We start from the raw sequence: 25,516 nt of genomic DNA, 5'->3' as shown, positions 1-25,516 counted from the left end.
AACATATGAGCCCAATCAGCATTAATTTCTACATTACATCTTTTACATAGATTATCTTTATTGTTTATTTTATTCATCATCAAAGGTGTATAAAAGGATCTATGTAAAAATTTCCATGTAAAAAGTCTCCAGACAATGGAAGACGTAGTTTTATAGGCAGATTCCAATATGCATTGTTTATCTTGTAGATTTGGTTGGTCACCATTAATGGAAGTGAAATAATTCCAGTATGTATCTACACTGTAAAAAGTTTCTTGTCTGATAATTTTATGTATGTATGAAAGCTTACCTTTATCAGAAACTTTATGTTGTAAATTTAATATCAAGTAATCAATCAATGTTGGAATAGATTCTTTAACTGTTATAGACATTAGATCTATTTTATCAATGAGATGTTTTCTAAAGGTCTGAACCTCTAACCAGCAAGTTTCTCTTAGATCAAATTCTTGTTTTAAGAAATCTAGATTTTTAACTTTATTATCAGATATCAACTGATACCAGTACTTTAGATCATTATCTATAGCTAAATGAGTTCCTTCAGAAGTGGATGACAAAAGCATACCCCGAATATACATTATAGGGAATATAATAAAATTCCATTCCCTATATTTAGGATGCATGAATATAAAGTTACGATAGCTAACAATAATGTTTAATGGGTAACTAACTATATGTTTAGGTGTAATAGGTGAAGTACAAAATTCCTTTAGTAACCATAACATGGAGTTATTTACAATCATATTTTTATGTGTTAAGGAGAATGTCATGAAGTGAATACTAATTAGCTCCCAGTAATCTTTCCATTTTGCAATATATGACTGATCTATTAATAAAATAACTTTTACAATAGAAGAGATAGTATATAAATTAAAATCTGGAAAAGAAATACCCCCTTGAGACCAGCTTTTAATATGTTTCTTTAATGCAATCCTAGGTCTATTAGGTGCCCATAGGAAATTTAACATTAGTGTATTCAATTTCTTAATAATTATTTTTGTAGGTGGGAGTATTATTGATTGTATTAAGTATAATATCTTGGGAATATTATCATTTTAATAATTGTAAGTCTCTCTTCCATAGTAAAAAACATATTATTCCAGGTATTGAAAAGATTTTGTATATTAAGAAGACAGGTATTATAATTATTATGTACAATAGATTTAATATCTTTAGATAATATTATACCTAGATAAGTTATCTGACCTGAATTGGGTACATATTTAGTAAAATCACTAATGAGAACATTTTTCGTGTATATATAGGTAGTATTTTAGTTTTTTCTTCATTGAATATTAAACCAGAAATACTTTTAAAATTCATCATTTTATCAAATAGAGACTGCATAGAAGAATTAGATCCTGCTGATGTAATTAGAACATCATCTGCAAAAAGTTGAATTTTAGATGTTGTATTTTCATCTATTTCAAATCCCTCTATGTCAGTACTGTTTCTGATCAAATTAGCCCAAGGCTCCATTATTAAAGTGAACAATAATGGAGTTTGTACCTTTAAAAATGGGTATTTTTTGTGAGACATATGTTCCTACCTTAATATAAGCCAATGTTCCTTTGTATAGATGTTCAATTAGATTTACAAATGCATCTGAGAAGTTTGTGCACTTCAGTAAGGTAAACAGGTAGTCCCAGCTTACTGAATCAAATGCTGAACTTATATCAAGACTAATGAGTGTTAAATCTTTCTTTTTCCTATTTGCAAAATCAATTAATGTTAGAGTTCTCCTTATATTATCAAAGGTATTTCTATTTACAATGAAGCCTGTCTGATCTATATCTATAATGCCTGGGATGATTGCCTTCAATCTATCAGCAAAAATACTCATAAACATTTTATAATCAACATTAAGTAATGAGATAGGTCGATATGAAGTACATCTAGTTGGATCTTTATTAGGTTTTAAAATTGGCGAAATAAATGTATATTGCCAAGATGGGGATGTTATTAGCTCATTTTGGGCCAACATAAAAACCTTATGAATTAATGAGTATGTACTTTTAGAAAGTATTTTATATATCTCTGGTATAATACCATCATTACCTGGTGCTTTGTTTGATTTAAGCTTGTTTATTTGTGTAACAACCTCTGTATATGAAATACTTTTATCCAATAGTTTAGTCTGTTGTTTATTAAGCTTTTTATTCATGTTTGTGGTTATAAATTCCTTTATTTTATCTTTAGGTTCCATGCTAATGTTATTATGATTAATTATGTGAAAGTGATTTCTAAATTCATCTAGTATTTCTGGTAAACTAGAAACATTCTTCTTTTTCCTTAGAGAAAATATTTCTTTGATATGATTTTGTTTATTCAACCTTTTTGTTTTATTTTTAAGTCTATGTAAGTATTTGGGGCTTATTGAGTAAGACAAAAACTTGTATTTCTCTAATGTTATTTTAACTTTATGAGTTAAAATTTCTTTGTATTTCTCATTTAATTTGTTTTTTTCTTCAATGACTTTCTTATCCATAATATTTTCTTTATTATTATGTTTATAAGAGTCTAGTTTACTTTGAATATCTAACAATTCCTTATCCCAAGATTTCCTTTTATTATTATACCATCTGATACTTTGTCCATATAGATATGATTTTAAAGCATCCCAAACATAAACAATGGAGACTTCAGGAGTATTATTTATATCTAGGAAATGTTGCACTTCTGAAAGTATATATTCTTTATAGTCTTTTAGCTGAGTTAAGTATGCTGGTATCCTTTTGATCTGAACATTGTGAGTATCTTTATCATAAACTCAAAAACAATTGAATTATGATCAGATATAGGACAAGAAATGATTTTAGAGTTAATTAATTATGTTACCATCTGGTTAGAAATAAAGACTCTATCTATTTTTGAATAAGTTTTGTATCTGTTAGAAAAAAAGGTGTATGGTAATGATTTTGAGTCTATCTGATTATTAATATCATTTAAATGATAAGAATTAGCAAAATCCTTTAAATGTTTTGCATTAGATGTAATTTTCCTTTTTCCTATAGTGGTAGTGTCACTTTCATGTAGTATACAATTAAAATCACCAGCTAAAATAATATCTCCTATAGAGAATGATATGATCTTATCAAGATGGTATTTCACTGTATTGATACCAATTCCAGGTATCCAATATACATTAATTAATGTATAAGTCTTCCCATTAATTTGTATTGTAACCATACAAAACATTCCTTTATCATCTTGATAAGTCTTAATAGTTTTAGGAATGGGCATACTTTTATTCCATAAAATAGCCACTCCTCTTTTTTTCTGAGTGTGCTCTGAACTAACCAATAATGTATATTTGTTTGTGGCTAGTTTATCAATATCTTTTTTCAAGAGATGTGTTTCTTGAAGGAAAACTAAGTTGGCCTTATGTAAATTAATGTATCTTATTAGGCTTACCCTTTTACACGGATTATTCAGTCCGTTAATGTTTAAAGAAATTCCTTTTATAGAAGTCTTTGGCATTTTTAAAACATAAAAATCTTATGATCAAAATAACAATTAACAAAATAAGTAATGCTATACATCCTCCTTTAGGTGTGTCTTTAAATATAGCTGTGTTTATTGAATCTCTTATGGGATTTTGTATAAGATTCAATTTTGTTTGTAGTGACAATGAACTTACAAAATGTATTGCAGATGTCAGAACTATATACATACAACAGTGAACAAGAGAAAATGATGTAAGGATTAAACCTTGCACCCAGCCTGGAGTTAAAAACTCCAACTTAGAGTAGTACATACTACTCAAGTTAACCCCCTACCCTAAGCAGCAGTAGCTCAGCTACCACCTTATCAATTTAATACTAGTTATATTTAACTTAAATTAATAACTTTCAATTAGATTATCAGGTAAGACAAAACTACACATTTGATAAAACAGCATCATATAAACTAAAAGAAACTTTTTTAAAAACTATTCATACTACTATATACATATATTTAATATAATACATTTATATTCAAATAACATTCAAATAAACTTGATATTTGGAACCAAGAAGAGAGAGAGAAATAAAAGACGTGAAAGAGGGAGAGAGAAAAAAAAAAGGCATATTTACATATTAATTTATTCAAAGTTTGTAAAAACAAGTTCTAATGTTCATTTAAATCAATATCTTTGGCTAATATGGTTCAAACATTACATATATTAAGATGTATCTATTTTCTGTCATGTAAATGCAGTTAACAGCTTCCAAAAGACTTTAAATTACTTGTATCAGAGCTTTTTCTCATACTTATTATTGTCAGTAAAATAAAATATTAAATTTATAGAAATTGTTATAAATCATACTGCATAGTTATGTAAATTCTCAGAAACACTTACATTATTGTGAAAAAAGCCATCTGTAATTTGTATATCTAAACTACTGCTTTAAAATATATCACATGACAACTTCTTCAAGAATAGGGTCATAAATAATTTATGCTTGTCAATCAGATAAATCAAATGAATTATAGCAATGTATATGCTTAAATCATAAGTTCTTAACATACTTTAATATGCTGCAGTCAAGTAAACTTTCAAGAACACTTGTATAAATGTTTCACTTTCTATGCCTTCTAAAATATCACATTTGCTTACTATGAGAAACTGAATAATTTAAAATCATTATAACTTGCTTATTTTATAAATTATAACATACATAATTAAGTAATTATATAAAATAACTCACATTTAAATGTTAAAGAGTTCATTTTCCATCACAGAGTCGCATTTGCAGCAGTTCTACTTCCTGGTAGAGTGTTCTTCATGAATCTGCGATGTGTCAGTGTGAATTCTGGGGTCAAAGTTCAAATTGACTGCTTTCAGCTTCTCTGCGTGAATTCTGGGAGTTGAAGCTTTTAAAACAACTCGAGGACACTGTTCTCGAGGTATCCCACATCCCAGATTGTCTCCCTTAACATTTTGGCGGGAATTTTGTTAAAAACAAGTGACTGACATTCATTTAGCAGTAAAATGAAGTTAAACATAACAAAACCTTCACAAAGTATTTTACAAGTTATTACAGCCTCTATGAAAGTGAAACTAAGCCCAAAGTTATCAATATGTAATAGAACTTAATATTTTTACCCTAATTCAATTTTTATACAAATCTTATTATTTACTATACCAGTATTATCAAAAGCATGTCTATATATTAATATGAAAGAGAATAAAGAGAAAGAACAGAGAAAAGAAAAAAAAAGAGTAGAAAATAAAAGAGAGCAAAAGCAGAGATAAAAAAAATGTAAAGGGAAGCTATAAAAAGTATTTACAATGGAATATTACTTGCTGCTTATATTAATAAAGATGAAAATGAAACATACTATTTACTATTACTTAATTCTAATTATTATTAATTAAAGCATGACAGATTATATGTAAACAAGCATATACAATATAATCAAGGAAGTATAATTAGCAATAGCATTTAAACAACATATAAACTTTTTTACAAGGAATAAGTAAGTTATTATTCCATTTATCATATTTTCATTACACTTCTGTCCCTGCCCTCCCCCACCTCTTACCCAGTGCATAATCTAAATAGAATGTCATTGTTTAAAATAAAGAAAGGAAAAAAAAATGTATAAAGTTACTAACCTTAATTCTCTTTTTCAGAAAGAGAAACATATTGAATGATAGTTTGTTATTAGTTCCTCAGATATTTTGACTGGTTATGAAACAAAACTGTTCTTTGCACACAGAAAATAACTTTGATTAAATCTTTTTCAGAATATTTGTGGCTTTCTGAAAATGCAGTAACTATATTTAAAAAGATTAATAGTGAAAAAAAATAAAGAGAGAAAAAAAAGAAAAAAACATAGAACAAGTCATTTGTTTTTTAGTCTCTTCTTCTTCTCTGAAGTCTTCCACAAAGTTTCAGTTGCCAACCTCTTTAATGAAGGACTAGCCCATTCCATTTCCTCTATTTTATCCAAAATCTTATTTTTTTTGATAAACAGCAGCGCAGAATCTAAGTCATCAAAAATCTTTGGACCATCAGGAAGGAAGATTTTTAGCTTGGCAGGAAACATAAGGTAGGTTTTAAACTGTGCTTTTTTTAGCTCCCTTATTAATGGCAGAAAAACTTTTCTTTTAGTTATAACTAAAGAGGAATAGTCATTATCAAAACGCACAGTTGTCTCATTGATTTTAACAGGAGCTTTAGCCCAAGCAGATTTAAGAACCATCTCTTTATCAAAAGATGATAGAAATCTAACTATAACTGATCTAGGATACTTTTTGTTAGAGTTAGTATTAGCTATAGATCTATGGGCTCTTTCGATACCAAAAGAGAGTGCTTCTGGTAAGTCTAAAGTTTTAGGGAGCCATGTTGTTAAAAAAGAAGTAATATTGTTACCTTCAATATTTTCTGGCAGTCCAAAAATCCTAATGTTATTGCGCCTATATCTATTTTCCAGGTCATCAAGCTTTGTTTGTAGATGTGTATTTTGTTTCAGCAAAAACTCAATGTTGATTTCCTCTTCTTGGATTCTATTTTCCATGTCATTTACAGTCTCTTCTATGCCAGTAATCTGGATCTTCTGTTGTTGCAAGTCTATATGTAACAAGTCTATTTGTTTTGTAGTTTTTTCTATGAAGGTATCAATTTTAGTATCCAGTTTATCCATTCATCTTAGCAGTTAGTTGCTGGATTGTAGATATCAGAGACTGAAGTTCTTTCTTGATGCTGGAGTCTTGAGAATTTGTCTTACTGGAACTCATTTCACACAGAGAAACTGACAGGAAAATTTCCAAGGTGATTTCTGACAGGAATATTATTAAAATTTCCTTTCTTTTTTAGATATAGTTCAAGAAATATATAAAACAAACATATTTAGAAAGAAAATTACTTCATAAAATAATTTTTTAAGTAATTATTTCCTGTCACTGCAGTGGAATTGGTGGAGCTGAAGAAATCTGCTGCTATCCTGTGTTCATCCTTGGCCACGCCCCCCGCTGTTTGGTTTTGAATCTCACATGCATTTCATTCTGTCTTGACTGCAGTATACTTTATTCAGGGGTTATTACTACTGTATTGCTGGATTCATGACACTTTCTCACACTCTCTCACTTGCTTTCATTTTACTATTCAGGATGGTACTTACTTCTAGGCTTTATTGACATGTTTTACCTGTAGTTATTACAATCCTTTCCAGCAGTCTCACTTCTGTCATGTTTCAGTATTTCCACAGGGATATATTTCACACATGTGATTTCATCATCTTTTGCAGCTATACTTTTCAGCCTGCTGCAGGTTGTGTACTATTTTCTTACAGGTAGGGCATTTTTATTTCAGAATATATGTCAGACAGTTTCATTTTTCGGTTTAAATTACAGGCTGAAACACACTTTTGTAATCAAGCAATACTTGCAGACACTTTCACACTGTTACTTGCACATTTTATTCCTTACTGACTACACTGCACTCTTTTGCTGACTGTTATACTTTTATATTTCTTTACAGTTACTGGTAGTGGATTACTGACCTGCCTGGTGGCTTAACCACACCAGCCTATCACCATAGGCTCTGCGGTTCACAGAACGGATACCTGCAGCTGTAATATAAATGAAGTAATATTGGAATACACATCTCCATAATATCAGCTAGTTTAATTTCTTACATACATAATAAATGTTACTTACTCAGTAGTGGGGCGTTGGGTGTTTGCCGGGCCTCCTGGATCCAAAGGTTCAGTTGGTCCTGCTTGTGTCTCTTCAGGTCCGCATGGTGGTGACGGACCTGCTCACCAGTCCTTGGAATCCCTGTGGCACTGGTGAGATCATGAGCCAACCGGTCCCACTCCTTGGCCCTGTATGTTCCCCAGAGGACCTGGCCCTGCATGAGTTGGGCCTCATGATTATGGAGCCATACCATGTACCTGGACTCCTCAACACCCCACCTCTGTGCTCGAAAGCAACTACCCTCTCCTACTCCTGTCATTCTGCCTGCAGGTCAGTTCTACAATCGTTTATGCTGTGCATTCCCGCCTATGGGGCTTATATAGTTCGTTTTTCCCACACATATCTGAGATTGGCCATTTTGGAATTGTATCAACTTCAGTAAACCTGCATTGTCATGCTCCACTTTGTATTCATTCCTATATATTAGCTATTATTGCATTTCTAGGTACTGCTGTCATGGCTTAGTGGTTTGGTACCTTGACTATGGTGTATCATATCCTGGGTTCGAACCTGGCCACTGCTTTTTATTTTTCATGACTGTCTAGACATGCTGAGGGGTGTGTCTGTGTAAAGGCAGTTTTGATACGGCTTGCTCAACGTTGCCCGTTGGTTAGCTTGTTTGCGCAGTGCGCAGCTCCGCGCAAATGGGGTATGCTGCTTTAAGCCTCATTTGGCTATTGGCACGCGTATTACGCTCAGCTCAGTTAGGGGCACATAGATTTTGTGTGTTAGACCACTGCTCAGCTACGGGCACTCATTTTGCACCAGTTAAACCACTGCTCATCTACGGGCAGATGCACTCACTCTGTTAAACTGTAGCTCAGCTATGAGCACATCTGGCATTTTTTATTCTTTTGTTACCTCACATGTCTTCAATATAAATGGGCTATTTCATTACATTTTACATAAATTGTGGTTTTATGTGTACATATTTGTCAGGGACTTGTTTCCTGCTTATTTTGAAAAAAAAAAAATTGGTGTTGTGGGGGCTCGAACCATGACTGCCTGCTCTTCAGCCAACATCTCTACTGCTACACTATTGCTTCTTGGCTTATTTTGCATATTTAGTTCTTATATGCTTTCCCACTGACTGCTAACTGTAGCTGCGCTACGGGCACACCTGCGCAAATGAGCGCACTCACGGTTAAACATCTTTACAATTTAAAAAAAATATATAACATGTTCATTTACATATTTTATGTTCATAGTCTGTGGGGGCATGTGTTGTGTTGTGTTTATTCACATTTCCGTGGACTCTGTTGTGGGTGTTTACTTTGGGCACTTTTACACTTCTGGGGGCATGTCCGCTTGCAGGGCTCGGCCTACGGACACGCCCCTACTGTCTTACATGGACCGTGTTAGACTTAGGTGTGATTCAGCATGCTCTCATGAATATGCAAAGCATGCTGACATCACTCCATTTAACTGCAGCCTCCTTGTAAGAGTTATAACTCTTACACGGAGGCTTCGTGAATCCTTGCCTGTGTTTTTTCACAATTCAAACACTGTGTCAAGTTAACAATAGTCTAAATGTATATGTATACATATGTCTTTAAAACTATTATTAATTCATAATTAATTTATTTGTAGGCGTTATTTGTAGGCGTTGTGTAATTAGTGATGGCATCATTATATTGGTAGTAGGCTGTATAATGCATTAGTACTCTGAAGATGCCCAGAAGTGATTCAGGGTGAAAGCGCTTAGTACTTTTATGTTTTAGAACTTTGTATTTCATTCGTTTTTTTCTATTGGATTATTTTGGTGTGTGGTGAATAAAATTTATTCCAGCGACCTCAGAAGAGCATTTTCTACATGTTTTACTGGTTTACATAGTTCGTGGTCAGATGTTGGCAATGTCTGTGAGTTGGAGTATTGTTTGTCATTTTGGAATACTTCTGAGCATATCTCGGGATTCCCACACAGGTTCTACCATAAGTAAAGAATGCCTTGTGATTATCCTTGGTGTCCTGTACAATTTTTATCTCAGAGATGGCCTTAGACGATCTTATGTGTGGCCGTAGTTTTTCAATAATACTGATCAGAGATGCCTTCCCTTTTGGGGATTTTGATCTATCATATAGTAGCTTCCTCCTTGTATTGTATGGTCTGTTTATGGCTGGGGTCCACCGGACAGGATGCCTGGCTTTGGAGGATTGGGTCTTGGTTTTATTTGGGATTGCATGATCCATGCATTCCTGAAGGTGTTCATAGAATGCGTTTATAAAGGGTTATGAGGTCTGGGCCATATTTTCCACAGGCACAGGGGCTGTGAAGGATTCCACCTCAGTTTTGAGGAGTGTGACATTTGCTTTAGTGAATAGTTTTCACTGTGTTTTTCTGGCCATGGGCTGGGATCATGATGTAAATATCCAGTGAGATTACTCTCTGGTCTGATCTTACCAGTGAGGGATACACTTATTGTCTTGGGCATAGAGTCCCCATATTGGTGATGATCAGGTCCAGTATGTTTTCCCCTGTTGTGGGAGTGGTAGCAAGTTGTTCCATAGCATTTCGGTTTATAAATTCTGGGAACCTTTGGGCTAGGGTGTTGCGGCTAGGGTAATGCTCCCAGTCTATGTTTGGGTGGTTGAAGTTGCCCAATATAATGGTGTTTGGGGAGACCTTCATATTTTCATGTGTTCTCCAGTCGGCCAAGTATGGTTCCTGGGTTTAGGAGGGTAGTCTGTAGCAGGCTATGAACTGGAAGGTGGTTTTAGCCACTGTTAGTTGCACATGGATAGTCTCCGATGCTTCATGCTGTGCCACCAAACTGGGGGTGTGGGTATCTATGAAAAATATTGATACTCACCCTCCTTTTGTAGTTTGTTCCATGTTTTGCAGCTGTAAAGCATTTTATGAGGTGTAACCTGTTAATGCTAGGGTGCTCTTAGGAGCCTTGAACCAGGTTTCTGTTACTGCACAGATATCAACATTCTCCATGCTGAGGAGAGTTTGGAGTGCATGCATCTTGCAGTTTAGACTTCTGGCATTGAGTAGCATTACTTATAGTTTCTTATCCCTTGTGATACCTATGGAGGTGGGTTTGTGTTTTGAGCCTTACCTAAAAAGGCATTATGGGGGTGACAAGAGCCTTTGGCAATATCCAAAAAGCCACAGGTGATAGGTGAAATCCATCCCTAGCGAAGCATCATGTCTTGTCGAGCATGTCATCCCAGGCTGACAGGCATTGTATCCCCTTTCACTGACACCAATACTTAAGCCAATTGTTGTAATTGATCATCTTGTCTTCATATTGTGGCCTCATGTTTGGTGAGGGTAGGATGATACTCAAGGTCATCAAGTTTGCATATACTACATGGTGGTAAATGCTGTTTAGCACTACCTTACATTGCTTAACACATGGCAATTATGCCTCAGGTGGTGCTGCAGGGCTGCCTATGTCAGATGCACATACTGCACTCCCTATACATGTTTGGAAACAGGTAGTGTCAAGTTAGGCATCCCTTTTACTATATGTGCGAGTCAGAGAGAGGTATCATTTCTAGGGTTTCCACTGAGCCAGTGTATGTGCTATGCGTTGCATCTTTGCCAAGGCCAAGGCATACTGGGCACACCTCCTTCTGCCTACTGGGGCAGGCTCAGGTTGTTCCTCCTCCGAGTCACGCTCTGCCTGTGATGGCCTTGGCAATGGTGGGGGGCTGTTTGGCCCAGGCCTATGCTGCTCCTGCTGCAGCTGTTTTTGCAGAAACATATTATGTAGCATAGCACATACCATGACAATTTGGGTACATGTAGTTGGTGAATATTGCAAGGCTCCACCAGATGTATCCAGGCACTGGAACCATGACTTGAGCAACCCAAACACACGCTCGATTACATTTAGTGTTTGTGCATGTACCTCATTATGGCGTTCTTGTTCAGGTGTGTGTGCGTTTCTGATGGGTGTCATCAGCCACGACTCCAGTGCATAGCCAGCATCCCCCACTAAGTGACCATGTGGGATGACCCCATTGGCAAATGTCTGGTACAGCTGCGTCAGATGCCAGATATGGGAATCATGGTAGCTTCCAGAGCAGCCAGCACACACATTCATTATTATGCCCTGGGCATCACACACGACCTGGCAGTTGATGGAGGGGAAGCCCTTGCGGTTAATGTAGGCCCTACCCCACTTACCAGCTGGTGCTTTGATGCATATATGCGTGCAGTCTCTTGCACCCACTATCTCAGCGTATTCTTCTATTTGCTGGGAAGAGACGCATATTGCTGGCCAATACCTCACAGGAATTGGGGAAATATACATGATCACCGTTATGTGCTGACATGGCATCCAGGAACTGGTGCAGTACCCTGGATGCTGATGCCTGTGATATCCCCGATATCACCAGTTGGTCTCTGAAAGGTACCTGTTGCTAGTATTCTTAGGACAACACATAACTTGGTTTCCACTGGGATGGGTTCCCCTCTGTTGGTTCTGTGTGTGAGGCGTGGCCTGCACAGCTCAACAATTTGCTGCAGGAGGTCTCTGTCCACTCTATAGCGCTCCACTATCTCCAGCTCATGTAACCCCTGGTAGGTGACCCTGGGCCTGTACACTCTTCTCCGTCTCCTCACTGTGGGTTGTCCGGCAGCATTTGCATTGTCACCACCCTCAGCATGTTGCATATGTCGCCTTATAACAGCAATGGCAGCCCCTAGCATTTTTGTCTGAGTGTAGCTTTTTCAGTTTTCACTTCTAGTAGCTTACTCCAGTGTTGCAATGTCTCTTGAGAGAAACAAACTGCACTGTTGTTTGCAGAGTTTTAAGTGCTGGGCTGGGCTAGTGTTCTGCCTGTGTAATTGCCTGATTCTGATTGTTTGCACCTGCTAGCTCTACTAGTATTCCCTGGTAGCTTCCTACTATTTGTTGTGCTTCCTTTTTCCTTTCTGTTTCCTTGGAGGAGTGACGCGCATACAAGTGGAAACACACTCACAGCAGCTCACACGCGCACACACATGCTTAGACAGACAAAACTTGCTTATTCAGGTTAAAACGCGTGCACACCAGCGCAAACACACTTACAGGTCTTCCAACAGCCTTATACATGCTTACTCCAGCTTAAACGCGCACACTCACGCTTCCACACTCGCACTCTGTCTTACTCGAGTTTACAGGCGTGCACATACCCACTCAGCAAGAAACGTTGGTGTTATCCACAGTATACACCTTCCATTTCTTGGCTTTCCCTGGCCTACCTGTTGACACTCCTCTTTCCATGATGTCTAACTGACAGCTAACACATGCCACTGTGCTCCAATGAGCTTCACTACTTTCATACATACCCCCCTTGTGATGTCACCTATCTCCTACTCTGTTCCTCCCGATATTCTACTCCTACATTCCACTGACTGTGCTCATTTGCTATGTAAAAGTGCGATTCACTATCCTAACACTCATTTACATAGGATTGCCTACTGATGCTTGGTTACATGTCTTAGACTGGGCTTCTCCCCTTAGCAACCCCTACTCGGTGGCCATGTTGTCTTCAGCCTGCTATTCCCTTACATTGTCATTTAACAATTTTCATAAATTCCACGTTTGTGGCTTTTATTGTCTTATTTTATGATTTTTATAGCGCACCCTGTTTGTGCTGCGCTGCTCTACGCTTAAACATCGGACATCGCAGAAAAAAAAAAAATTTTTATTTTAATTTTGCATCTGGGAAACTTTCCAAGGGCCGTATATTTGGCCATTGCCATGCTTCCTCAACCATATGCAACCTTTATTTGGAACTGACAAGGCTCCATTGTGCTATTTGCAGAATGGTACTCAGTTGTCAACTGAGTACATTTCTGCAGCTAACACGTCTCCTACACGGACAAGTTTGTGCTTCCTGGATCGCAAATTTACCTCATTTGCATGCCTTTCGGCTGCAAGTGAGGTAATTTGCATATCCCAGCCCAGTCCATGTAGGAGACGTTTTAGGAGCTCTCCTACACACCCCTACAGGCTGTTCCTGGATCGCTCGTCGGACATGATGGCTGCATGGAGTCTTACTCTACTCGTAGACTCCGTGCAAGCCATCGTGAATCTGGCCCAGTGTTTGTCCATTATGACCACTCCCCAGCTTTATCAGGTTTCATGATGTGCAAACTTTTAATATTGACCAGTTTGTATAACAGTTCCCTCTCCTTGGGGGTAAGGTTTTAAAATTTGGGTTTTCTGTTATTATAACAACATTCCTTCATGCTTTTCTCACATAACTGTTCAAATAAGTGAATGCTAGGTAATAAGGGTGGGATAAAAGTGCTAATTCTTTTAATGCCAAAACTAGAAGAGCTTTAGTCATTAGGTGGCAGAATACATTGCAAGCCCAGCTTCCTGGTAAACAGTTTAAGATCAGTCAATAAATCTACCATATCAGACTGACTGGACGGCACATATTTAAAACCTTTTTGAAATAAAATGCCAAAAGTGTGAGTGATGTTAAATGGGGAAAAATTGTATATCACACAAGCCCCAAAATTAAAAAATGAATCAGTCATATAGAGCAAAGCATCATTTGTGTTAAACGAAGTCATAATAGAAAACTGTAAAAAGGGAAAGAATCTAAGTATGGCATGGATAGACTGTAAAAAAAAAGTATTTGAGAGTATCCCACATTCATGGATAAAAGAGTACTTAAAATGTATAAGATATACCCTACACTGATCGATTACATTACAGTGACCGTGAAACAGTGACAAACCACTTTGCAGTTAAGCAATAGTAAAGGACAAATTATTATTCCACGGATAAAAATTCAAAGGGGGATATTCCAGGGTGGATCATTGTCATCTCTACTCTTTTATCTTGCCCTTAACACATTAAGTTGTCTACTTAACAGATTAGGCCATTGCTACAATTTGGCTCCCAGAAAAACAACAAAGTGTAAAGACTTTTAATGTTCTTTTTGTAGATGATTTAAAACTGTATAATTCACCAGACAAGGAACTGAAAGCACAACTGCAAGTGGTCAAAACGTTTTCAGATGATATAAGACTATTTGGTCTTGATAAATGTGCAAAAGCAACCTTTAAATCAGGAATGCTGCAGCACTGAGAAAACATCAGTTTGGGACAGGAATGTCATATAAAAGAACTGAGCAAGAGGGAGTGTTGGGAATTGATGAAGGATCAGCAATGAAACATGAACAAATGTGAATAAAACTTAATAAGGAATGTTTTAGAAGACTAAAATTAATACTAAAACAGAGTTGACATCTAGGAACAAAGTCCAAGCAATAAACCAATTTCTTTTTTCTTTCCTAACTTACAGTTTTGGAGTGACTGACTAGCTCCAAAAGGTGTTGGATGGGTTAGACAGGGAAACAAAAAGGATGCTTCATGTTCATCAAACGATTTATAAAAATCAGTGTATACCAAAACTATATTTCCCATTCTGAAGGAGATATGGGCCTCCTTGGAATTGATTACATGTATAGATCTGCAATCGTGGGACTGCATACATATCTGCTGACCTCAGAAGACCCAAATGTAGTGAAAGTTTTGAAACATGATTGGAATAAGTCTAAGGTGACTTCTCTGCTTAGTTTAGCAGAAGCATACCGGTGTCATGTGGGAATGGAAAACAAACCAGAAGTAGATAAAAGTCAGGCAGCAAATGAATGCATCAAAAAAACAAAAGAAAGAATACAAGGTGAAGGACCAGATGAGAAGGCAAGAAATGTGGAAAATGCATAAGTACAGTTATAAGTATAGAAAACTCTTGGAACAACCTCATGTTGATCAGGACTGAATACAGGAATGGTTAAGGAGAGATGAATTTAAACCAAAAGATGAAAGCTTAATATTGGCAGCCCAAGATAGTAGACTACATGCACATTGGTTTACAAAATCCATTGAACATGTGGGAGTAACAGACAAATGTAGGTTTGTAAAACAGAACTGGAAACAGTTGCACATCTTGTTGCTGCTTGTGATATACTAATGGCAGAAGGACAGTATACTGAAAGGCATAATAATGTGGCAAGACTGTTACTTTGGGGGGGTGAGAACATTATAATAATGAAGCAGATGAAAAACACTGGAAACACGAGAGAACATGATGAAGTTTTTATCATAAGAGATCACCCATTATGAACAGTTCAAAAATAGATGCAAGAAAACCAGATACAGTAATCCAGGAAAAGAAGACAAAAGTAGCATTGATCATTAAATTTGCTACACCCAGTGACTGCAGTGTCTCATGTACAGTGATGCACAAAGTCATAAAATACCAGGATTTACAGGCAGAAATGAGAACAATGTGGAAAAATGATAGCCAGACAATTCCAACACTAGTAGGAAAAAAGGTCTAATAAAAAGAATATACAATCATGCTTAGATAAGCTGCAAAAACATGTAATTCCATATGAATTGCAGAAGGAGTCATTAATGGGTACATCGTGGGTGCTGTGAAGAGCACTTCTGGCTAACACCAAAGATTGAAACAATTCTAATTTCATGAAGTTTAATCATACTTTGACTTAGGAATGGGGTCCATTCCCGTCATGTTATTAGAAACCCAAAAGACTTGGAGAAATGGTGATAATAATAATAATAATAATAATAATAATAATAATAATAATAATAATAATAATAATAATAATAATGGTAATCTATTAATCTATACACAGTTTTAAAATACTTTGCCTATGTCAGCCATGACTGTCTAATATATATTTGCCATGTTGACATATTTTGGTTATTTTGGCACATGGTTATTCTTCCATGACCATTGGCTTCAATACTATGGAACCACATGACATGGAAATTATGAAAATGTGCTAATGGTGTGATATGATGTGTCTAAAGAATAACAAATGAAGCACTTTCTTTTTTGTTGATATACCAATTTTGGAATCCTTGGTGATTTTTGGCTCTACTATGAAATCTTAGAACATTCCACTATTATAATAGGGAGATAGATAATGTTGTTGACTGACACTTGGAAACCATTGCCTATCTGCCCAAATGCATTTAGGCAATTCTGTAAATTGAACTGTAACACTGGTGTTCGGACTATATATGGCAGATTTAGCATACTTTGTATCATAGTGCTATCACTTTGGCTCTATTTTGTAAAAATGTAAGGATACTTAGCTTTGTGCTTTTAATAATATACTTTCTTGTAAATGACCTCCCTTACAAACTGTACCTCTCAAGTCTGTCTTATCCTTTCTATGCCAGATATCTTAATGCAAAAAAATGTAATACCATCAAGAACAGGGGAACTAGTTTTGATTTCTTCCTTTCTCTAACAATATATGTTCTTTGGCTACTGCACATTCTGCTGTCAGACAACACATATTTTTTGTTCTAACTTCACATTTCACTATTTTCTGCATTTCCATATTGATATCTACATAGATAATTTGCAAACATTTAATTTCCTTTACTATAGTTAGTCTAGTTTGCATGTAACCTGTCTTTGCATATAATTTATGACATGTACCCTATACATACATGCTAATAGCTCCATATAGGCAAATGTACCCACCAGGAATAAATAAAACATGAACTCAAAAAATGAGCCACCCTGGCAGAATCACAACATCAACAGGCTGTATAACAGAAGGAAGAAAATCATGGCAAAAATTAGCAGGTGTAGCACCCAGCAGGATAAAAGCATTCTCCTCAAACTAAATTAAGAGGACAGACAAAGTCTACCAAAGCCAGATTTGAGGCAAAGTAGGCATCCTTGGCCAAGGATAACCAAAAGGCAATTTATAGCTTTGTCCACAACCTCAAAGGCAATACACAATTATGTGCAGAGCTCATTGTTACTGGAGTCACCTATACTGAACCAGAATATATAGCAAACCTACTGGTGGACAAATTCCTCTCTAACTGTACCTCTCTCTCCTCTTCAACCCCTTATCAGGTAATACCATTAAATATAATACCCCCTACTATCACTAGGGAACAAATTCTCAATGCTCTCTCTAAGACCAGGAACACTGACTGCATCAGTGGCCCAGATAATATCTCATGCCTTCTAAATAGCATGAAACATGACCTATCAGGGTCTCTGGAATTTCTATTTAACCACAGCCTTCAAACAGGCTTCATGACTCATAAATAGAGAACAGCAGGAGTCATCCCTTTGTACAAAGGTGGGCCATCTACTTACCCATAACTCTCTCTAGTCTCATATGCAAAGACATGGAAAGAATTATTATAGAAATGATCAATAATGACAAAGAAAAGTCCCAGACACCAGACCCAAATTTGTTTAATCAAGGGCAGGATATGCCTACTGAAAGTGGTGGACATCTTTGTGAAGGTCATCAAAGCAATGTATGAGGGAAAAAGAGTTCACACTGCCTGCACTGACCTGGCCAAGGCATTTGACACATAAACTCACTCAGGCATTGTTAATAAACTCAAGATGTTAAGTATAAACCTTTATATCACCCAGTGGATAGACCAAAGAAGTTAGAATTGAGTCCACCTCTACAACGAGGACATTCATAAGTGTAGTCCCCAGGGATCAGTCCTGGAACTGTTTCTTTTTGGAATTTACTTCTCTGAAGTAAAGGCCAATGGCATGGGCCTCTGGCTGATGAAATTTGGAGACATTCCCAAATTAGTAGCAGTCATAGAATCCCTCTGACACTAATGTTCTTCAGAAAGGGCTGACACAGACAAATAACTTGTAGCATAGCCATGGACTAAAAGTAAATGCCAAAAAAGCGCATAATAGTATCCTTTGGGAAGTCATCCACCACTGGTAATTATTATATTGACAACACACCCCTAAGTGTCAACCCAGTAATCAAAAACTTATGGACACACATAGACAGTAATCTAGCTTTTGACCATCATATGTCTACAGTAGTGAGGAAATCATTCTATATTGTGCAAATTACAAACAAAGGTATGGTAGTTAGGTCATTATTTCACTATATTCAGTATTGAGCAGACCTATCATTGAGTACGATGCCCCCTTTAGTATGTGCCTAACTAGGCACATCCAACAACTGGAATGTCCATAGAGGTTCCTCACTAAAAGAATAAAGGGCATAAGTAATATGTCCAGTGCAGATGACCTCAAAGTCATATCCCCATATTCTGTCTCTTTCAGGCTGTTGAGGGGAGATCCATGCCTGGCACACAAGACATTATCAGACCCTATTCTGATGGTATCTACAAAACAAGCAGCACTAGCGTTACCCATTCTAAAGACTCAAATCTTGCCTATGATATGAACAGGATTTACTGAACAGACAGGTATGAATCTCAGAAACTACCCCTTCTCAGAAACAGGGTCCACATCCATGTGAAATGGAGATCTGCCCTAAAGCAATTCAACTGTAAATTGGTAATTGGATGGGGAACAGGAAATGTATCCCTAGTTTGGAACCCACGCCGCTAATGGACTCAGGTAGTCTGTAAATAACATATTTTCCAGGCCCCTGCATGCAAATGTTTCATCTCCCAAGCCCCTGCTTGCACTTGCCAAGGGTACCAGCATTTGTCAGAAATTTGGAATGCATGGCTAGGCTTAAAATGGCCCTTGTTGTCATTAGCCTAGTACACACCTATGAACCTGTGATTTCTGTAAGCCTACAGCCTATTCTCTTCCAGGTTAGTTAAGTAGGTGATATCATTTTTCTTGCATGATTAGGATTTTTAGCCAGGCTTTATTTTTATTTGGTCTAATATACCTGTGTAGAAGTATCCTGGTATTAGAAAGAGTTCTACAAAGCTGTAATTGTATAACATAGTTGCCACAAGTGCTAATCTAGACCTTTACTTTAATTGATTGCAGTCTGTTATTTGATTTGTCAGAATCTATAAATATCTGTCTTGATGTTTCTGATCTAAATTTCTATTTTTTCTTTGATCATATCACTGCAGATGGTATGCATGTATATTGCTTTTTTCATAGTTTTCACATTCACCATCTGCCTTGATTTCTGTCACATTATTAAACATTTTATTTTCAAAGTTTTTGTTCCCAGTCTTGTCCAAATCATTTGTTCTGCATGTGTGATAATGTTTTCAGCAAAATACTTTGCTTTTTTTGTATAATTCAGAAACAATCTGCCTTTTATGTGACTATTTTATGTGGATAATTAGCACCACAATTTCATCACTTTGACTTTCTACTCAGTTTTGCAAACTTAGGATGATATTCATAAACATGTTGCATATTTGGACATGGCAGGTGTGTGCTATAAGTTACAAAACACTGCATGATTCATAAAGGGCTCTGTGTATAATGGAATAACCAAATGTACAACTGTATATCTGGGTATGTCCCTGTACACAGGTATTATGCAAAAGTAGACAAACAGCATAATATACAATTCTCACACTTATGAATCACATTCTATACTGTGCATTAGAGATATATTTTTATTGAGGTTCAATTGCATGCATATTGCAAGATTTACAGCTGACTGTAATCTGATTAAAAAAAGTGTAATGCATATCATTGGGCTGGATTCACGAAACCTCCGTGTAAGACTTAATATGTCTTACTTGGAGGCTGCAGTTGAACGGTATGACATAAGCATGCCATGCATATTTATGAGGGCATGCTGAATCATACCCTAGGCTAACACGGTCCGTGTAGGAAAGTAGGGGGCGTGTCCGAATGCCGAGTATTTCAAAGGGACACGCCCCCAAGAGTCAGAGGCCTGAAAGTAAACACCAACAAGTGAGTCCTTAGAAATGTCAAGGAACACAACACCACACATCCCCACAGACTAAACCCTAGTGAAAAATGTGTAAAATGTAAAAATAGCAGTTTCATTTTTTTTTTTATAATTTCAAAAATGTTTGCCCGCATTTGCGCTCGTTTGCGCGGGTATGCCCTTCACTCAGCCACAGTTAGCAGACATTGAAAAGCAAATAAGATCTAACATATGCAAATGAAGCCAAGTAGCAATAGGGTAGTGGTAGAGACGTTGGCCAAAGAGGAGGCAATCATGGTTTGAGCCCCCACAACATCATTCACCATTTTTATTTAAATAAGTATGAAAAGATCCCCTGAAATATATATATGTATATATATATATATATATATATATATATATATATATATATATATATATATATATATATATATATAAAACTATAATTTAAGTAAAATGTAAAGAAATGGGCCATGTATTTGTGAAGAAATCCGACAGAATAATTTATAAAAAAAGGATTATAATTGCCCATAGCTGAGCAACACTTTAGCAAGCTGCATATGAGTGCCTGTAGGTGAGCAGCGCTTTAACAAGCTGCATATGAGTGCCCGTAGGTGAGCAGCGCTTTAACAAGCTGCATATAAGTGCCTGTAGGTGAGCAGTGCTTTAACAAGCTGCATATGAGTGCCCAAAGGTGAGCAGCACTTTAACAAGCTTAATATGAGCGCCCGTAGCTCAGCAGCCCTTCACCCAGCGTAATATGAGTGCTCATAGCTAAATAACACGTTACCCAGTGTAAGCCGTTTGCGTGGAGCTGCGCAGTGCTCCAACCAGCTTATCGGCGGGCAACATTGGGCAAGCTGTATCAAAGCCGCCTTTACACAGACACACCTCCTAGCCTGTCTAGACAGTAGTAAAATAAAAAAAAGCAATGCCAAGGGTCGAACCTGGGATACTGTGCACCATAGTCAAAGTACTGAACCACTAAGCCATGACAGTTGCACTGAGAAATACAGTATTAGCATATATATAGGAATGAATGAAAATAGAACCATGACAAAGCAGGTTTGCTTTAAGCTGATAAATATCCAAAATGGCCAATCACAGATAAGTGCAGGAAAACCAACATATATAAGCCCCATAGGCGGGAATACACACCATAACTGATTGTGGTACCCATTTGCAGTCAGGATGGCAGGTGCAGGAGAGGGAAATCGCTTTAGAGCACAAAGGTGGGGTGTTGAGGAGTCAAAATATATGGTTTGGCTCCTAGTCCATGATCATGAAGCACAACTCATGCAGGGCCAGGTTTAATGGGGACATGATCTCACCAGTGCCACAGGCATTCCAAGGACTGGTGAACAGGTCCGTCACCACCATGCAGACCTGAAGCGATGTAAGGAGGACCAACTGTACCGTTGGAACCAGGAGGCCCGCCAAATGCCCAATGCCCCACTACTGAGTAAGTATCCATGTAATTACGTATGTAAGAAATGCTATCCTAGCCTATAGTATGGAGAGGTATGTTCCAATATTCCTTCATTTATATTAGAGCTGCAGGTGTCCGTTCCACAAATCGGCGAGCCTATGCTGATAGGCTGCTGAGGTTGCACCACCAGGCAGGTTAGTAATTATTTAGCTGGTATTGTTATAGAATATAAGTGAGACAGATTGTAAAAGAGTTCATTGTTGTAACCCAGTAATAAAGGTGAAATAAGCCTAGAATAAAGATTCTGCTAGTATTGTAAGATTAGATAAGTGATGCAGCCTGGAAAAGAGTGTATTGCAATCCAGTAATAAAGATTAAACAAGTCTCAAATAAAGTTTCTACCTGTATTGTAATATCAGATAACTGCTTCAGCCTGAAAATGAGTGGTAATCAATCAACAAAAGATAGGCAAGTGTCGAATACATCCTTTTAAATTCTGCCATATGAAATAAGTGAGTCAGCTGGAAAGGATTGTTGTAACCCAGTAATAAATGTTAATAAAGCCTAGAATTAAGTACCATTCTGAAATGTAAATATAAAATAAGTGAGAGAGTGTAAAAAAGACAGTTTGAAGCTACCAAGAAAGCTGTAATAAGTCTGGAATAAAGGTATACTGCAGTCACTACATAATATGAAATGAATGAGACAGCCACAACCAAAGAGTGTAATGTCTTAAATAAAGTACAGAACCTGGACTGTGTCCATCCCACAATTTGGATATGTTGCTATTCTCTTGCATTATGGAGATAGTATGGTTGAATGAAATGCTGAACATCCACAGTTGTCTAGACCCATATAAATCAAATGTAGCAGAATGCTGTACCTGAACACAGCCACATATGAACATATATGAATAAAAATGGAATGTATATTAATGTAGCAGTAACATCCGCATCACCAACATTCCTAAGGTTACATACAGGAAACTGTACTAATACATGTAGGGGATATATTTCTGCATCTACTAGGAACGTACAGTATATGTATAGGCAGTGTAAGTTGTTAATGTAATATTTCTCCACCCTACCTTATTTTCACAAATTATGCCATTCCATACCAAACTGGGTATGTGTATTCACAATTAATTCCCATGGACATTTGTCCTGTTGGTCCATACATATCTGCATGTACGTTAATGCATGTGCCCTGTTCACATATCCAAACCTGTTGGCCTGTTGCCACCAATCAACCCTGCATGCTGTTGGAATGTGCCCTGTTGTTCTAAATATGCATGTGTTATGCTTGCTGCTCAATGTCCGGAATGCATGGGTGTTTGGTTAATGGGAATACTGATGCATGCTGTTACAACTAATTTTGAATAGTGTTGTTTGTTACTAACCCAAAATGCCATAAAATACTGCTAAACATAGGACAACAGAGAAGGTGGGTTCCAGCGGACCCACCTCTCCCACCTCAGCTGGCGAGTGCATCTGGCACCTCTGCCCAGGCCGGGACCTCCTCCTCCAGTGGCCCTGTGCCACCTTTGGGTGAAAGTGCTGCAGCGGATGTGCTTGTCCCCCCTCTGCAAGCGTGGCCAGAGGAGAACCTCCACTCACCCTCCATAGGGTCCGGTCTGTGGTTCGTAGTGAGATCAGGCGTTCTGTGACTGATCCCCTACGCCAGCTCGAGGTGAGAGTGGAGCAACTTCTGGGTGTGCCTGCCCATCCTATCCAGCCCCCAGCACAGCCCCGGCCTGGGCTGTGAAGACGCAGTGGTAACTACCCATGACTGGGGATCTCAGTTCCACTGTTGCCATCTGTGGGCTCATGGGCTCGCGATATCCAAACATCCGTCCCTGTCAATTGTGTTTACTCCCCACATGTGTCATACTCTGCCCCTGTATGCATCTTGTTTGTCTTGTTTGTTAACCTCCCCAACCTACCTCTCCAAATATACCTACTTCCTGTACCTCACATTCCACTCTCACCTGAAAAAAAATAAAAAAGGGCACTCTGTTCCCACAAAAAAAATACGCCCCATACATAGCTGCCCAATTCGCACACATGTCCGCTGGACATGTAAACTGATAATTCTAATTGGCAGTACAACATATTTTGTTGTCCTTACCCCTCTCTCAGGGGTGGCAGGTTTCAAATTTCACACCAAATTTCAAACATATGCACAGCTGTTGCTGATAAAGAAATGGGCAGCTATGGACCTTCCCTACATCCTTCTTGCACATCCCGAGCTTATTTTCCTACTGTCCTACTCTCTTTGTGCCCCCTTTTTCACCACTTTCCTATTTCCCCATTTTCTTTTCTTTAAAAGAAAATAGCGTCTGTGTTAATGATAGTAAGCACTTTTAAGCAGTAGTCAGTGGGTGTGCGCTTGTGTGCGCTTAGCTAAGCGTAGATAAGCGTAGCTAAGCATCGTGCAAACACGCGCAAACCCGCTTACAACTGCTTAAAAGTGCCTTAGTCACTCTGTATGACAAGGCCTGTAGTCTGCTCATCAGCAAAATAAAATACCCCTGTCAGTCTCGAACCTTTGAAACACTAGTCTGCATGAATTACCACTGAGCCACAGCAGATATTCAAGAACTTGGTACTGAAAGAAATATATCATGAAAAACAAGGAGTAAATGTAAAGGGAAAATAGGAAGGCCATTACACAAAGCGTGTTCTGTGTATCTTTACTGGCAATTATTGTGGAATTGCATTACATTAGTATGAAAAGAGAAACAGCCATGCTAGTAGGTAATAATGTTACAGTAGCACCTTACAAACCCCACACAGTATCAGAGCAGGATAAACACCGCCATATTTGAATAGGTAAGAGGCCAGACCTCCCAAATGTGACTGATTTACAGGGATGTCCCTGATTTGCAAACAACTGTTACCTGTGCCCCACTGACTTCCTGTGAAATGTACTAATAGTAGGCAGAAAGGTGGGGAATCCCACGTAATGGTAACTGTCAATAAGTTAAAGTAGACACTACTTGCATGTCAGCAATGGTGTAGTAATACATATGCTCAAAATACCCCACAGTCACAACTGCAGAAAATCTAAAATATATCACGGGTGTATCCCACTGATATGTACCTTTCCCTGAGGCTGGTCAAATATATACCTGAGAGTATCTAAGGCCTGCAAGTGTCAGAAACACACAGGCATATCAGCCTGTCTGCTGTTACATACTCTGCGAATAGCTGTAGAATTACTTCCACAAGCATGCCCTTATGTAGGAGTACAACACAGAAATATCAAAGGATGTAGCCATCTAACATACTAATGACAGTATAGCAGTTCACAAGCACTGCATGTGCCTGATATTCATAATTGTTAGTACAATATACTTAGTTGTCTTCACCCCTCTCTCAGGGGTGGAAGGTTTCAAATGTCACAGCAAATGTCAAACATATGTACAGCTATTGCAGTTAAAGAAATGTGCAGCTATGGACCTTCCCTACACCCAGCCTGCACATCCCTAGCTGGTGTCCCCACTGACTTCCTGCTTCCTGCTTACAACTGTTTAAAAGTGCCTTATTCACTCTGTATGACAAGGCCCTAGTACTGCTCAGCAGCAAAATAAAATAGCCCTGTAAGTGTCAAACCCCAGACCTTGGGCTCACCAGACTGCATGAAGTGTCACCAAGCCACAGCAAACATATCAGAACTTAGTGCTGAAAGAAATATATCATGCATTACAAGGAGTGAATGTAAATGGAAAAAAGGAAAGCCGTAACAACACATTCCATTAAAGACAAATATCAGGC

The sequence above is a fragment of the Protopterus annectens genome, chromosome 3.part1 (assembly GCF_019279795.1).
Source record: "Protopterus annectens isolate FY-2018-M chromosome 3.part1, PAN1.0, whole genome shotgun sequence".
Classification (NCBI taxonomy): domain Eukaryota; kingdom Metazoa; phylum Chordata; order Ceratodontiformes; family Protopteridae; genus Protopterus; species Protopterus annectens.
This window is presented reverse-complemented; position numbering follows the sequence as displayed.